Source organism: Tursiops truncatus, chromosome 14 (genome assembly GCF_011762595.2).
Source record: "Tursiops truncatus isolate mTurTru1 chromosome 14, mTurTru1.mat.Y, whole genome shotgun sequence".
NCBI classification, from domain to species: domain Eukaryota; kingdom Metazoa; phylum Chordata; class Mammalia; order Artiodactyla; family Delphinidae; genus Tursiops; species Tursiops truncatus.
In genome coordinates, this window is record NC_047047.1 from 39,658,393 (window position 1) to 39,673,253 (window position 14,861).

A 14,861-nucleotide genomic window follows, 5' to 3' on the forward strand; every position below is an offset into this window, starting at 1 on the left:
ACCAAAACACCACCTGGGGAGCTTGTTAAATTGGTAGATACCTGGGCCTTGTCCCGGAGATCCAGATTTAATAAGTCTGAGTAGGGCTCTGGAATTTGCACTTCTAACGAGGCCTCCCAATGGTCCTGATGCTCAGACCAGTTTCAGAAACACTGGTTTCAGAAACGCAGCCAATAGAGTAAAAAGTTCTCTCATTGCTTCCATTTCAAAAATTGTTTCTCCAGGTATATCCTCTGTTCTTTTGTCCCATGCTCTTCATTGTGGCTGTTTTGCAAGAAAAGAGGGATTACTTTTAGAAAATTAGAAAATACAGAAGAATAAAAAGAAAAATTAAATAGCGTAATCTAAACTCATACCCAGAGAGATAACTCATGCTAAACTGTTAACCTTGCTTGTGTATTCTTCTAGAATTTTTGTATACACACACATAATATATATATATATATATATATTTAATATATACTTTGTAGGTTGTTTTGTTCAATTATCAATACATCAGAAACGTCTTTGCATGTGGACAAATCCATAACATCTTCATCACCATTTTAATGGCTATTCTATTAAACATACGTATGATTATTTACCCAGTGCTTTAATGTTGAATATTTAGATTTTCCCAAAGAGTTCTACCCTTATAAACAAACCCGTGATGAACATTTCTGTGGTAGAAATGTCAAGTCAAAGGATAATAGATTTTAAGGCTTTTGATAAGTTGCTAAATGTCCCCCCAAAATGTTTCTTGATTTACCCTCTCAGCAGTACTTTATAAAAGTGAGGAAACACACCCTTGCCACCCAGATATTATAATTAGAAAACTATTACCCATATGCTCTGATATAAAAGTATTTTTAGTTTTTAATTGTGCATTTATTTGACTTATAGAGAAGATGAACCTTTCCTTAACTATATACTTGCCATTTAAAGTTCCTATTTTATGAATTACTTATTCACATTCTCTGCCCACTATATTCTTGTAACATTCCTCTTTTTCTTATTAACTAGGAAGAACTGTTCACATAATAAATATATTAACTCTTTACGGCTACATATTTCAAATATGTTCCCATATATTTATTAAAACATTGTGTTTATGATATTTTAATTAGTTTGCTTTTTTATCATACAGACATTGATTTTTAAGAGGTAAAAATCTGTACTTTATTTCGGAATTTCTATCTTCAACTTCATATGTGGAAAGACCTCTCCTACTTCAAAATTATACCAAGATTGACTTAAATTTTCTTCCAGTATATTTATAGTTTATTTTTATATGTAGGTCTTTAATCCATCTGAAAATTTTCTTGGTATAAAGATTAATTTTATTTTCCATATTGTCAGTCTATTGTCCTAATAGCTGGCAGTCCTCCTATTTTTTATGAGGGAAAAGTTCTGAACAGCTGTCTCAGTTATATACACATGCATGGTCTGGGAGAAAACAGAACAAAGTATCTCTTTAGAGAGTGCTTCCTTACAGGAGCTCATGGAAAACTTTCTCTTGCAGTTGATTTTGAGACTTGCTAAGCTATATGACTTCCAGAAGAAGCCATGAGCCTTCCCTTCCCTTCCCACTATCTGCAGGTCAATAGGTTTCCAAAGGCTGCTGTATCTCAGATCAATCGACAAGCAAAGGAGACGATAACAAAAGAAACCCAGTATGGTTTAATATCAAGATTTCATTTGTACACTTCAATTCCCTTCCATTCTCTCCCAGTATTTTCCACACTCCTCAACTGCAACATGAGAGAGTGAAGTGAGCACAATGTGAGAGCAGATGTGTATTTTGACCCTGGCTTTGTCACTGTGTGACCACTCAGCTTTCTGAATCTTTTGTAAAATGGGTAGGTGTGTGCTTTAGTCTGCTTGGGCTGCCATAACAAGATATCATCGACTGGGTGGCTTAAACAACAGAAATGTATCTTGCCACAGTCCTGGAGAATAGAAGTTCAAGATCAAGGTAACAGCAGAGTTGGCTTCTGCTCAGGTCTCTCTTCCTGGCTTGCAGTAAGCCAGCTTCTTGCTATATCCTCACTTGGCATTTCCCCTGAGCATGTGCACAGAGAGAGAGGTCTCTGGTGTCTCTTTCTCTTTTTAAGACCACACCTTGTCCTATTGGATTAGAGTCCCACCCATATGACCTCACTAACTTTATTTACCTCCTTAAATGCCCTATCTCCAAATACAGTCACAATGGGGTTAAGGCTTAAACTTGCAGATTTTGGGAGGACACGATTCAGTCCATAACAGTGTGGATATCTAGATCTCAGACAGATGTAAACATTTTGAAAACACTTTTCAAATAGGTGTCAGTGGCTTTGGGAGAAGGAGCCTAAAAATGCAGATCGCATTTCCATTGAAGTCAGTCAGTCTGTTTTTAGCATGTCAGATATGGCCAGGGCTGTGTTAGAAGCCTCCAGGTGTTCCAGAGAAGTGTACAGCACAGTCTCTACCCTTCAACAGCTTAGTCTCTCAGCGTGGGAGGTGACACCGACCTTTGAAACAATGAGAGAATAGCACACAACCCACTGTGATTAAGAGCAAAATGAGGCTTCAAATAATTGTACCACGCAGTCAGATACAAAACGCATCTTTAGAGTTCAAACACTGACGGTGTGGTGAGCCTTTGGTCTGGTCCCTGGGCCTTCCTACATTCAAAGGCAAAGCAGAAGGATGCATCACATTTCCTCTGAGAAAATGCCGTTGTTTTGAGCGTTGGCTTCTTCTGAATGGAGGCAGGTAGCTCTCGTTCCGAGCGGGTGGAATCTAACTTCAGTCGATGCATGGACAGAGGGGCTTCGTGGAGTATCATCTAGTATATTCGGCACATTACCTCAGAGAAGATTTTCTCAGTGGATTACAGGAGTCATTGGTGTTTGGGACCAATAAAAGAAAGGAAGTAGTATCAGGCTTTTCTTTTCTGAAAATCCATGTTATTTTAGAAAATGGAAGCCTGCATGCCGAGAGGGCAGTTTCCAGGTTGTCTGAACCAGTCATTCTAACCAGGCCTCTCATTTCTCAGAGAAGGAAGAAGGTGAGTGTATCTGGAGACAAGTGTCAGCCTCTTTAAAGACAAGGAGCGGCGTTAGTGATCGAAAAGCAGATAATCCCAAACACGGAACTGGTGAGAAACCAGGCGCATAGAGCAGGGCTGGTAGGAGGGCGTGCAGGGCTGCAGGAGCGGCTAATGAAGCAGGAGCCCACCACGGCTAACGGAGTAAACCTTGCCCCTTCCCCCGTGATATCCCTTTACTTGCTTCTGCTCCCTTGCTCCTTCCCTCGGAAAGCAGGGTGCCAAATACCTGGCTGTAAGTCCCACAAGTGGAGCTACCTGAAGTGGTTTAACCCACTGCAAGTGTTGTACCAATCACTCAACAATTCCCATGGCTGCTTTTGTGAGAAGCCTCTCTCTTAAGCCTCCGGTTTAAGAATTTAGAGTAATCATGTAAAAATGATACCCCTGTGCTCCATGATCCGCTGAATCTCGCTAATGCCGGATCCCAGAAGAGGGCTTATTAATGGTGAGACGCAGTGCTTCTCTCTCAGCTCGTGTTTCACACGGATATCTCTTATGGATTCAGCTGTAAACCTCACTGCTGATAAAGGGAGTATAATGAACCTCCCTGCTCCATGAAAATGAAATCTAGGGCTGACGGAGGAGTTACCTGCTCTACCTCCTGGCACTGGGGCAGGTGTGCTTCCTGGCTGTGGGAAATGAAGGTACAGGGCCACCTCCTCTCATATCTCAGGCTTTTCTCTGCCATGGTGAAAGAGGCTGGATGTAATGATCACTATTTGGGACTGGAGAAGTGCTATAATTTCTTAACTACTTCCATAGCAATTACTTTGTCAGTTCTCTAGTGCCTACAAGATGAAGGACGCCTGATTTTTGTGTAAATTTTATGAAAATAAATAAGGCCTTGGAATCTCTGGACCCCGCGAACTAGATCATTCTAGAATATTCTGGGGTTCAGGAATTCTCCTGCTTTGTTCGGACTGTGACCACTTGGCTGCTGTTTTCTCTAACATGAGCCTGTGAGGGATGCTGAGGAAAATGTAACAATTGCCTGTGTGGGCCTCACCATTCCCACAGTCCTTCCCCATCCAAAGTCAGCAAGAGAAATGACAGCTCCTATCTTAGATGAGAAACCCTTTCTAGAGCCCAGACCTAAGGCTGGTTGGCACACACTACTACAGAGCCCATTTTTGAGCGTAGAGATTCACACTTAAAACAGCTCGACCCTGTATCAAGCTTTATCCTTTCCCAAACACTCACACCCAAAATCTCGTTTGCCACTTAAACAGACAAGCGAGGGGCTAGGAGAATCTTGTTCTAGAGATGCTGTACGTGAGGCACACACAGAAGCTGAGCTGTGGAACAAGAACTAGGATACAGGATTCCTGGGCTTTCAGCAAAGTCTCCTTCAAACATGCCATTTCTCTCAAACTAAGGGGTTCCCTTATTAACTTACATGTTGAAAATTGAAAGAAAAAATTGGCTCTCTGAAGAGATTAATGATTTTCACTAGACAGTTCCCGAGAAAAACATTTTTCTCCGATTTTCCTAATATCCCAGGGTAACAGGTGAAACTTCAACCATGTGTCCCAAGTGGTCAAGCAGGCATCCTGGGCTGAAGCTTCATTTATGCCTTCTCACAGGATGTACAGCTCAGGCCGTGATTACTTTGGGGTGCAGCCAGGGTTTTACTTTTGGAGAGAACACTTCCAGATAATTGGCTGCCCTGGAAGAATGTTCTGGCGTCTTTCAAACCATGCTGCAAACAAATCCTTGGAAAAGGTGCCCTTTCCTATAGAGCGAGGAAGACAAACCCTGGAGAACCGAAATCTCAGATCTGAAGGAACAGCCAGGACACTTGCTTTCCAAACCAGTGCCCCTGCTGGTGTAACTTCTCTAGAAAGACACACACACATATACATAAATACCTGCAGATAACACTGATTGGCACTTTGTCATAAAAACTACTCTTGCAGCGGGTCCCCTCAGGCAGCCACCCTTACCTCATCTGAACAGATCCTGCCATTTTAAATTTACTTTTCACTTACTTAACCTTTAAGAAAAAGCACCTCATTTTCCTGACTGCTTATTGAATAGAGGATTCGTATTATTTTCCTTCCTCCAGTGAACTTTCTTGTACTTCATCGTATCCTTTGTGTTCTCTGCCGAGATGTCACTGTTGAGCAAATCACAGGTCTCAATGCTGCCCAGTTCATGCAGTGATAACTTTTTAGTCAGAATTGCTTGAGGTCATCTCAATGGGAGAAATGGGTAGGAATGAGAATTTACCCCGAACTTGAATTAAAATAACTTCCAAGCACTTCCTAGAGCAGGAACAAAGATGAAAGGGACCTCAAATTATGGGAGTGTTTGAAATAACAAGGCAAGGGTGTCCTTTGAAATATACTCAGCCACATTTGTTTGCCTTTAAGTCAGATCACCTTAGCCAAGGACATAGGGTGGCAGGAACAAATGGTTAATGCTTGTGGAAGGAACCTGGCCAACTGGCTTTTCTTCCTTTCTCTTTCTTTTACTTCTCTTTTTATATTATTATTATTTTTTTTAACTTTGGCTAGAATGCCCAGTAGGAGTGCAGACTGGAAGATCGGCTATCTTTTGAACTGGAGACATCACAGGAACCTGGGGAGGCTCCAAATTGCTAACCTGAGGCCGGAGAAAAACTTTTTTTCATTGAAGGGACTGCGTTTTTTTTTTTTTTTTTCTTCCTCCCCTTCATCGAATGGCAACCCCAGTCCTGCTGGATTGCAACTGTCTTTGTTCCTGCAGCCAATCCTTATAGCTGGCTCACACTCTGCCACGCTCATAACCTCACACTAGAAAGGAGATTACAAAGAGGGGCAAACACCCTAGAGGGCTCCCCTTCATCAGAACCTTCCCTGTCAGTTGGGATCCTCATCTCCCGAGCCCTCGTCTGATTATTAGTGTACTGACGGAATAAAAATAACCTCATATTCCTACATGAATCATAAATAAAACCCTTTTATTTCATCAAAGAGGTTGGCAGGTTTATAGTCCTTTGCAATGCAGGCACGATGTGAATGACATACCTTTAATTTTGCTGACAAGCTCATCAGGGTTCGAATGAGAAAAGAGTGAAAAGTGGGTGACTTTGGAAATGGTTGCACGGGAGCTTTTTGGTGAGGATAAATATTTCACCTTGCCACTGTAATCAGGAAACCAGCTGATCTTGGTAATGAACTCTTCAATTACAGCACACTTCTGACTCTTCAAAACTGCCTAAGCCAACAATACCACGGTGATTATTGCCGGTGTTACAGATGGAAACAACCCGAAGAGAAAGAAAGAAGGGGGAGGCAAGGGAAAGAAGAGAAGTGGTGCGGTGGGAAGAGAAAGCCACTGAAAGTTAACATAACTGGATTATTAAATTAGAAAAAGCTGTGGAGCTGGGCAATAGAAAAAGTATATTCCCCAGCTCCCATTCTTGTCCATTCCCCTCCCTATGTAAACTACCCTGATGGTTCCACAAACGCTCCACGGTTTTAATTAATCTAGGCTTGAGATCTCCAAATCAGAGACCCTCAAAATTTAAAGCCTCCATAGTTTGTATACCCAGTTCATTTGCTTTTGATTTCTCTCAAGTTTCATATATGATGTTGTGAAGTCCCTTCTTTGAAAGGATGCAAAGAGAAGCTCGCACAGCAATGTTCTTGGCGCTGACTTTCCTACAGGTAAATTTCCTGTTTCTTATTTAGATTAAGGGAGAATCAAAGGAAAGAAAGAAGCACTAAACACTGGGTCCCTAAACTACTGACATCAATTTTTCCAGAGCCTCAACAAAGCTTTGGAAATAAGGGTTTTAGGTAGGAAAAAAAAAGAGGGAGCGGGGGAATGGAAGATTTTAAAAGTTAATTACTGGAAAAGCAAAGATGCCTCATTTTATGACAAGACCCTTTTGGTGAGTCAGTCCAGGAGACTGAGAACTCAGCCCTAAAGGATGAGCTTATACATGGCCTGGCTTTGGGGCTCCCCATTTAGCTTGGGGTTTGTTTTACTTCACACTCTACATTTTCCTCCATTATTTGAGAAAGTTTAGCAAGAGTAATAGTTGCTACCAGTGATCTGCAGGCTTCTTCCTAGGAAAAATAGGTCAAACTTTACAAGGCTTGAGACTTTCTTTAAGGCAGCCAAACAAGACAGAAGAGCTGAAGGGAACTAGGAAAGAAAGTATGATTTTCTCTCCTCAACTGAGCTATGACCTTCTTGAGGCCAAGAGCCATGTTTTATGCTAATTGCATACCTTACACAGAGACTAAATGCTGCAATTCTGTTTTTCTAGGTAACATAAGACATAGGACAAGGGTTACTCAAGTAGCCACTGGAGACAAAGGGACTCTGGTTCTTCTACAGAGTTCCAAGACTCAACCTCATACCTCCAGTCAATCCTCAAGTCTCCAGATTATTCCAAGCGAGATGGCTTTCTACTTCATGGATCCCTTGGGCTTAAAATTTTTTCTTATTGTGGTAACACAAAACTTACATCTCAACTGTTTTTAAGCGTACAGTTCAGTGCTGTTAAGTACATTCATAAAGTTGTGCAACTGTCACCACCATCCATCTTCAGAACACTTTTCAGCTTGTAAAACTGAAACTCCCTATCCATTGAACAATAACTTCCCATTTCCTCCTCTTCCCGACCCCTGGTAACCACCGTTCTACTTTCTGTCTCTATTTTAAGTACCTCATATAAGAGTGGCAGATTTGTCTGTTTTGTGACAGGCTTATTTCACTTAGCATGTCCTCAAGTTTCTTCCATGTTGAAGCATATGTCAGAATTTCCTTCTGTTTTTAAGACTGAATAATATTCAATTACATGTGTACATACCACATGTTGCTTTCCCATTCTTCCACTGATGGATACTTCCATTGCTTCTACATCTTAGATACTGTTAATGCTGCTATGAACAAGGGTGTAAAAATATCTCTTCAAGACCCTGCTTGCGATTCTGTGGGGTGTAGACCCAGAAGTTGAATTGCTAGATCATATGGTAATTCTATTTTTAATTTTTTGAGGAACTGCTGTACTTCTTTTTTTGTACAGTAACAGTACCATTTTACACTCCCACCCACAGTGTCCAAGGGTTCCAATTTTTTTTCACGGCCTGGCCAACACTTGTTTATTGTTTTCTTTTTTTGATAGTAGCCATATTAATGTGATTTATTATCTCATTGTAATTTTGATTTGCATCTCCTAATGATTAGTTATGTTGAGGATCTTTTCATGTGCTTATTGGCCATTTATATATCTTCTTTGGAGAAATGTCTATTTGAGTGCTTTGCTCATTTATGAATTGGATTGTTTGTTTTTGTTGTTGAGTTTGAGGGATTCTAAGTATATTCTGGATATTAATCTTCGTCAGACATATGGTTTGCAAAATTTTCTTCCAATCTGTGTGTTTAATTTTAATTTTGCTGATAGTGTGTTGTTTTTTTTTTCCACAGGCTCCGGACGCGCAGGCTCAGCGGCCATGGCTCACGGGCCCAGCCGCTCCGCGGCACGTGGGTGGGATCCTCCCGGACTGGGGCACGAACCCGTGTCCCCTGCATCGGCAGGTGGACTCCCAACCGCTGCGCCACCAGGGAAGCCTTGATAGTGTGTTTTGATGCACAAAATTTTAAAATTTTCATGAAATTCAGTGTGTCTGTTTTTCTTTTGTTACCTGTGTTTTGGGCATCGTATCCAAGAAATAATTGCCACATCCAATGTTGTCATGAAATTTTGTCCCATATTTTCTTCTAAGAGTTTTATAGTTTTTGGTCCTACATTTTGGGTGTTGATCCATTTTGAGTTAATTTTTGTGTATGGTGTTAGATAAGGGACCAAGTTCATTCCTTTTCATGGGGATATTCAGTTTTCTCAGCACCATTTGTTGAAAACTGTCCTTTCCCCATTTAATGGTCTTGGCACCCTCGGATCCCTTGATTTTTAAAAACAACTTATATATACTTGTGAGTCTGAAAAAAAACTTATTAGGAAGGTACTATTTTGCCAGGTTTACAGATGAAGACACTGTGACTCAGAGAGGTTAAATATTATACCAAAGATGATACAGAAGGATATCTCTGAAACAGCAACTCAATTTTCAAAAAAAAAAGAGTTTATCTTGAGGACAAATGATGGGTGAAAGGCCTATTCCATACATCTGTAAGGAGACATTAATTGTGCTTCTAGGCAAAAGGTCGCATGGTAGCCCATAGGAGGAAAATACACCTGTAAGTAACAATGACAATGCACTACTCTTATTCCTCTAGATGAACACACAGGTGCTTACACTGTGGCCAAGAAAACCTGGCCTGTGATAGAATTCCAGGATCTGTTACACCTGCCACGGGCTCATGCACAAGACCCCCAGGCTGTGTGAGGAAGCATCAGATGGGCTCAAGGAGAGTATGTCCAGACTCAGACCACCTGAGAAACAGGGTACTCTCCCAAACTACCCTGAGAGTGAAGAAAGTAATTGGAACATAAGACTTTCTTCTGGAAAACAAGCATTTCATCAGGGCATGCTCTTCCTTGCACATTTATGACCATGAAAGAGATAAAACATTAACTTAAAAATATTATCTAACCTCACCTGCAAAGCCATATATACGTTGTTATAAAACAAAAGCCATGTAGCATAAGTGAAGCGTGAAGATGAATTGGGGATGGAGACTAAAATAGGGACCCAAGGGTCTAACGTAAAACAGGTCTTCCTTCGACATCCATGCATATTTGGAATATCTGAGTACTTTACTATTCAACAGGCACTGTACTAGATGCCTCATGTCTATAATTACCACTACCCCTTACAACACCACTGTGAGAAGTTCCACACATTTCCATGATACTATTTCTTCTCTTATGCTAGACTGGGCAACAAGAGGAAAGGTCCTCAGTGACCTGGGTTGCTCCTAGCTTCAGAATCAGACTGAACCCCTGGCCCATCCCAAACCTGCCCGGTGATCAGACACTCATCCTCTAAAATAAGCAGACCACTTAATAGTGTGGTTGATTCAACAGCAACCTCCAGGTGTTTTTCTGAGGGCCCTGGATTAAGACTTCTGCAGCTCACTTTTCTCTCTTGATTTTTTCTTTTGTACCCCCAGCTTTGACTTTAGAGTCTGGTTTGGTCTACCGAGTCTGGTCTAGCCTGTATTTACACTCTGAAGCCTGTGGGGCACAAAGAATAAGGCACCCATTAGTTGAATCAATGAATGAATGCTGTGCTGATTCAAATAGGTAATTCCATGGCTCCTGACATTGACATTAACTGTCTTCTGTGGGTAACACACTCCAGTCTGGCTTTGTGCTCTGGCTTCAGTCCCTTCTTAGCCCCCCCATGTTAAACACGCTGGTGTCCAGGTTCTATACCTGGCTCTTGATATAATAAACCATTTCTAAATCATGATACCCAGACAAATGCCATCTGCCAGGCTAGGTCCTTGAAGCTTTCCTAAAATGAACCACTTCCCCTCTCTGTAGAACCTTACTCTGCTCCTTGAATTAAGAGTTCGCACCAGATAGTAACTGTTTGTTGATGGGTTGTTGATGAGCATAGTCTGCCCATTGTTCAATGCAAGAGTCTCTTCTTTAAAAGCTTACGTGCACTCCCTGAAAATACTGCTTTTATGCATATAATGAATGTACTAAGAAATGTGTCTCGATTTGAGAGAGACAGAAAGAAAAAGAAATGGAAAGGATGAGGGAAAAATTGATGAAACCACAGAGAAAGACAAAATCAGCTCTATTGAATTCTAGATTACCATCTTGTCAAGATTTTTGCAAGATTCCTCTGCCACTCTTTCAATTTTCATTACTTTCTATTTTCCGTGAATAAAGCATAGAAACAGGTTCTAATTTTACCAGAGGCTTTTCATCAAATCAGACTTTTTTATTCTCCCTAGGTTATCCTAGTCACAAAAACGTCTCTTTTCAAAGCCTGCATAATATTAGCTAACTCTACTGGGGTATAGCTTCTTGCACCCACACAGTAAAGATGCAAACATTATTCTTTAACTTGACTCTAGTTATCTTTCATCACAGAGACTGACATTCTTAGTACCCAGAATCTTCACAGAACCTCTGAGTTTTACAGAAAATTTCCTTAATCACTGGCTGTGCAGACATGAACTTTTCAGACTTGAAGCAAGTCATATTTCTCTTCAGTGTTTTGAGGAACCCCAGATGCTTGATGCTCCTATTTCTAACCTGGGATAATGAAGAATTTTCTACAGATAAAGGAGATTTGTCTCAAGAGGGATTTCCCACTCCTCTCTGGCACAATGACCACATAATAGGTCACTACTTCTCACTGGGGCCACTTGGGATGGCTTAATTGCTTTGGAGAAAAATGGCAGAAGGTTTTTGCAGAGAAGCAATTTGCAAAGAGCTGTTCTATATAAATTCACAGTCTTGGTGTCACTATCCTCTATGTCAAAGCGTAAACTGAAGGATGTGTGCCAACACCCTAACCTTAAATCTAATGGCAAGGAGGAAAGGGCTGGGAGACACACGTTGAGGCTTCTCTTTGCTCACTTACAGAAGTGGTTTCTAAGATCTTCCCTCTCCCAACAATGGACAAATCTGCATTCTTACACTTCTCTTAGGAATGAATACAGGTGTGTACTCTTGCAGACTCTAGATGTAGCTGGACATTTAGAGCCTGTAGTTGCCTTAAACGCCACTGTTATTCTTTCTCTTAAAATTGAGGTTACAGAAACACTAATTTGAAATGATATATGCAACCCCATGTTTCTAGAAGCATTCTTTAAAGTAGTCAATTTGGAAGCAACCCAAATGTGTCTATCAGTAGATGAATGGATAAAAAATGTGGTGTGTATATATATATATATATATATATATATATATATATATATATACAATGGAATATTATTCAGCCATAAAAAATGAAATCTTGCCATTTGTGAAAACATGGATGGATCTAGAGGGTATTATGCTAAGTGAAGTATGTCTGACAGAGAAAGACAGATGTTGTATCATCTCACTTATGTGGAGAATCTAAAAAACAAAACAAAAGAAAAAAACAAAGCCAGACTCATAGATACGGTGAAAAAATGGGCAGTTGTGAAAAAGAGGTGTAGAGTGGGACTGAAACACGTGAAGGGGATTAGGTTGTACAAACCTCCAGTTTTAAAGTAAATGAGTCACAGGGATGTAATATACAGTAGAAGGAATTTGATCAATAACATTTTAGTAACTTTGTATGGGGACCAACGGTTACTGGACTTACTGTGGTGATAATTTTGTAATGTATGCGATGATCATTTCACTATGCAGTACACCTGAAACTCACATAATATTGTACATCAAGTATATTTCAATTAAAAAATGCAAGGATGTTAATAAAAAATTGAGGTTACAGAGCATCCTTAAAATGACACAATTAATTAATGTATATCCATTAAGGATTTGTTCTATGTTAACTGCTGATGAGTTCTAAAGAGGTCCTAGGCATAGTGGGGTTTTTTGGGTTTTTTGTTTGTTTTTTATCAAAGCGCTTACAGTATAAAACCACAAGGGAGACTGCATGGAACTGCCGTCTGATAGACCTGAACTCCCAGTCCAGATTCACTGCTAACTAGCCGTGTGGCTCTAAGTCCTGCAGGGATTTATCTATTTCCTCTCAACCTTGGTTTTCTCATCTGAAAATGGGATACTCATGAGAATTTTGCAAGATTTTATTAAGATAATAAGTAAGAAAGACATTTTCTCACGATGACTGGCATGTATGAAGCCCTCAATAAATACTTGGGAATATCTGACATATAGGTGTAAAGAGATAGTATTTCCCAACCAAGCCTGCTAAGGTGAGGTACCAATTAAGGGTATGGCTTCTAAGGTATTTGAGAGTTCAGAGTAGAAGAAAAATGTGATTAGCTGGAGCAATCAGGAGAGGTTTCAAGAGGCTGAGATGGAGTCAGAGAGACGGATTTGAAAAGGTAGATGTAAAGTAATCCAGGAAGGGCCGGTGGCATGATCCACAATGGAACTGTGGGAACTCCAGGTGAATATGGACAAGAATGAGGAAATGACTGGGTCAGGAATTGAGAAGGGGACCAGCGGACATGAGCCTGGAAAGCTGGTAGGGATTGGGCTAAGATTATTTTCTTTTAGGAAGAAGACAGAGTTTAAGATTTTGGCATGAGGTGGATGATTAATTGATGACAGGAAAAAATGTAGGAAGACAAATCAGACAGTGTAAATCAGGAAAGCATGGAGATGGGCAAGTAGGAGGGATGCCATTGGTAGAGTCAGGATGTTATGTGAATGGTGGGGCAGGAGATAGAAAAGAAGATAAGTGTATTTCTGGGTGTGTGACACTCAGAAAGAATGAGTAAAACTTGCGTTATGAGTAGATAGGAGTAGGAGGAATAAAGAAAAAGCCTCACAGTTGATTCTGACCTTTTGCTTCTGTATAGCAGGAAATGGTAGCCACCTTAACACAAATAGGGGAGTCAAAAGGAAGAGCTGCCTTTGGAAAGGAAACGCCAAACGCAAAAACAGGTGGTCCATTGCCCACAGTTCACTTCCAGGTGTCCCTAAAGGGTCTGGATTGAAATGAGAACATAGTTTCAGTGAATTCCAACTGGGTTATATAACATAATTTGAATATGAAACAAGATGTAGCATCTTTTCTACTCATGGCAAGGAGGGCTTTTTGCCAAGCAATGCTGGAACAGCACATCTATTTTGCTGGGCTGAGTCACTGTGCCTTCAGAAACGGTTCTAATCTCAGCTCTATATGATGGCTGTGGAAAAGTTTACTTCCATTTTTTTTTTTTTTTCTGAATCTCAGGATTTTTTTTTCCCTCTCTAAAAGGAATATAATGACATCAACTTGTCCTCCACTGCCACTGCAACACATTTTGAGAGAAGTTCACATATTTACTGAGAACATGTTCAAGGCTCGTCTTCTGGTTGCACCTGCTCGATCCTCCCAGAGTGCACTGCGGGTGCCTGTGAGGCAGGAAGTATCACAGAGCAGGGCAGATGTATTGATGTATCTGTTTCCCCCAGGAGACTGTGAGGTCTTGAAGGTTGGAACTATACTTCTGCATCTCCATAATCCTTGTGGTTAGCACGCAGGAAGTAAAAGAATCAATTAAGGATTGAAATGCGTGTTTCATTTGTCTGTAGGGTAGGGGCCCTCTTGGTTAAAAATCTGGCTTCACTTTGACGGGCTCAGCCCCTTTCTGAGAGGAACACAAGGCAACTGGAAATGGTTGCCTCCTCCTGATGCTTTCCTGTTTCTTAATTATAAATACAGTAGTTTCTCACTAAATGAAAGGATGCAAGACTTGTGTGTTTCAGTAATACCCTCACTAAAGAAAAAGGTCAAGAAATTAGTGCTGAGCTAAAGGAGAACGCAGTTAAGTAATGATGCCATCAAGAGCACATGTCCACATAGACCGTCCAGGCATTTACTGCAATACACACCTTCTTTCGGTAACAGTTGCATCTACATGGCATGGGTGTATGGGCATTTGGGGAAAAATCAAATATAAATTCGCCAGGCGGGTGTTTAAGTGCTGGAATAATGGTATGTGGACCTCTGCAGAGTGGGACCAAGTGGGAGGTAGAGGAATGGAGGGGTATGAAAAATATTTCTTGGTCATACAATTTGAAAACCACATACAGGACTGAAGAGTGGCATTTTTATACACTGTGATGTTTCTTGTTTTTGTTTTAGACTAGGACTGGTCTTCAACAGTGAATTGGTATACGGGTCGTTTTTAACTTTCTCAAGGTTCATTACTTTATTTTTGCATATCTTAGGCAAATACTTGGAATGAACAAGGAATTGTGTAA